Genomic DNA, 2,752 nt, shown 5'->3' on the forward strand with positions numbered 1-2,752 from the left:
GATTTTGCTCAGTGCAGGGGAAGGGAGAATAGGGTGGCTGAATGGACAACGTGATAAGAGGAGGCTGGAAAGAAACATTCTAAAACCTCATTTAACAGAATGTTCTTCATCCTGACGCCCCTCAGGATGTAAAGAGAGCTTGGTGTAAAGAAGTGCACTCTGATGACTGAAGACTTGTGTGAACAAGAAAGGCAGTTTCTTGACCTATCCCCACCCCCTAAGAGATTTTCCTAAGAATCTGTGGGATAACCTGGGAGGAAGCATGAACACCCCTTTCCAAAATGGGGCCACGTGACTTCTCGCAGAAGGTAATTTTACAGCCCTGGCTCCTGAAGCAGCAACCTCCCCGTCAGCCATTACATAATGGGCAGTTACAGCCGCACACTTTGGGACCTTCAGGTCTCTGAGTCTTGATGTCTGGTGAGCATTTCAGTCCACTTCCATTTCGGTAAGGGCCCCTGGAGTCTGGTGGCCACAGTCAGGGTTTTACCCTTTGATAACAGCAATCGGCCTCAGCTTAATGGCCTTCTTGCTGATTCCAGCATCATGGCAGGTGTTCACCACATCCGTCACATTTTTATAGGACTCAGGAGCCTCTTCCATAACCAGTTTGGATGAGGCAACACGAATTGCAATCCCCATGTCTGCCAATTTGTCTAAGATGTCCTGGAAATCTAAGTCACGTCGAGATTTTGCTCGGAATAATGCACAGCCCGCTCCATGACAGGTTGTTCCAAAGGTCTCAGTCATGCCCTGTTCAGTGCCAGTAAGAACGTAACTACAGGTTCCCATGGTGCCACCAATGAGCACTGTCTGTCCAGTGAGCTGGTAATCAACAGCAATGAGGGGGTGGTGCGGAGGGAAAGCGCGGGTGGATCCCTTCCTGTACACCAACAGGGTCCATTCCTTTCCATCCACCACGTGCTGTTCCACTTCGGCGATGTTGTGAGAAACATCATAGATAACGTGTAGGTCCAAGTCATCAGGGGTTGTGTTAAAGACCTTGGCAAAAGCCTGTCGGGTTAAGAAGGTCATGGAAGAGTGGTTGACCCAGGCATAGTTCCCTGCTGCTGCCATCCCCTTCAGGTAGTCCTGGCCCTCTGGAGAGGAGATTCGAGCACAAGCCAACTGACGGTCATTGACTATGATCTTGTCCCTCTTCATGGCTTTTTCCATAGCAACCAGGGCATCTGTAGCTACTTGGTGGCCCAAGCCTCTGCTTCCACTGTGGATCATCACACACAACTGTCCTTTATGGTCGATGCCCATCTTCTTAGCAGCATACTAATTGAAAATCTCATCCACAACCTGGATTTCTGCATAGTGGTTACCTGCTCCCAGGGTCCCCAACTGAGGAAGGCCTCTCTTCTTAGCCCTCGTGGAGACCTTATTGGGGTCAGCCTGCAGCATCCTTCCATACTCCTCACAGTGCTCCTTGTCTTCAGCCCAGGCATAGCCTTCTCATAGTGACCAGTCCACCCCCATCTCCAAGGCCTCTTCCAAGTCTTTGGCATTCATCAGGATGACGCCTTTGGATCCCACCCCAACAGGAATGTGGTCAAACATGGCCTGGGCAAGCTACTCTTTCACCGGCTGAATGTCACTCTCATCTAAATTGGTTCTGAGCAAGCGGACACCACAGTTGATGTCAAATCCAACGCCACCTGGGGACACCACTGCTTCAGGGTCATTCATATCAAAGGCTGCCATATTCCCAATAGCAAACCCATAACCTGAATGCACATCAGGAAGTCCAATAGATCTATGAACAATCCTGGGCAGGGCTGCCACATTGCCAATTTGTCTCATGGCAGGCAGGAAGCCACCGACACCCCCGCATTGACAGGCATTCCTTAATTCCTCAAACATCAATTTTTCCAGAGCATCATTCACACAGAAAACCCCTTCAACCTGCATGTTGGGCATGAAGCCTTTCTTGATTCTCCAGCAGTTTTTATCGATCTTTTCCAAGAACTGCAGCTCATCATTGTAGTTGCAACTCATGGCAGTGACTACCATAGCAACTCCCTCTATAGGGTTTTCTATGTACACTATCACGTCATCTGCAAGTATTGACAGATTTATTTCCTTTTTTCAAATTTTGACGCCTTTTATTTCTCTTTCTTGTCTGATTGCTGTGGCAAGAACTTCCAAGACTATGTTGAATAGGAGTGGAGACAATGGACATCCTTGTCTTGTTCCTGACCTCCAGGGGAATGCTTTCCTTTTTTGCCCATTGAGTATGATGTTGGCTTCAGATTTCTCATATATGGCCTTTATTATGTTGAAGTATGCTCCCTCTATTCACATTTTCCTGAGAGTTTTCATCATAAATCGGCGTTGTACTTTATCAAATGCTTTTTCTGCATCTATTGGTATGATCATGTGGTTTTTGTCTTTCATTTTGTTTATGTGGTGTTTATGTTTATTGACTTGTGAATATTAAAACATTCTTGCATCCCTGGGGTGAATGCCACTTGAAGATGGTGTATAATATTTCTAATGTGTTGCTGCATCTGGTTTGCCAATTTTTTGTTGAGGATTTTAGCATCTATGTTCATCAGTAATACTGGCCTGTAGGTTTTTTTTGTTGTTGTTGTGTCCTGACCTTGTTTTAGAATTAGGGTAATACTGGCTTCATAGAAAGAGTTTGGGAGTCTTCCCTCTTCTTGGATTTTTTTGGAATAGTCTGAGAAAGATAGGAGTTATTTCTTCCCTAAATGTTTTGTAAAATTAGCCTGTAAAACCATTC

The 2,752-nt window shown here is 46.0% G+C and overlaps 1 pseudogene; it reads right to left on the reverse strand.

The window, feature by feature from the left end:
* Positions 1–486: 486 nt before the first annotated feature.
* LOC150003099 (RNA-splicing ligase RTCB pseudogene) lies at positions 487–2,004 on the reverse strand (annotated as a pseudogene).
* Positions 2,005–2,752: the final 748 nt, after the last annotated feature.

Source organism: Furipterus horrens, unplaced genomic scaffold (genome assembly GCF_987537825.1).
Source record: "Furipterus horrens unplaced genomic scaffold, mFurHor1.1.pri manual_scaffold_8, whole genome shotgun sequence".
NCBI lineage: Eukaryota > Metazoa > Chordata > Mammalia > Chiroptera > Furipteridae > Furipterus > Furipterus horrens.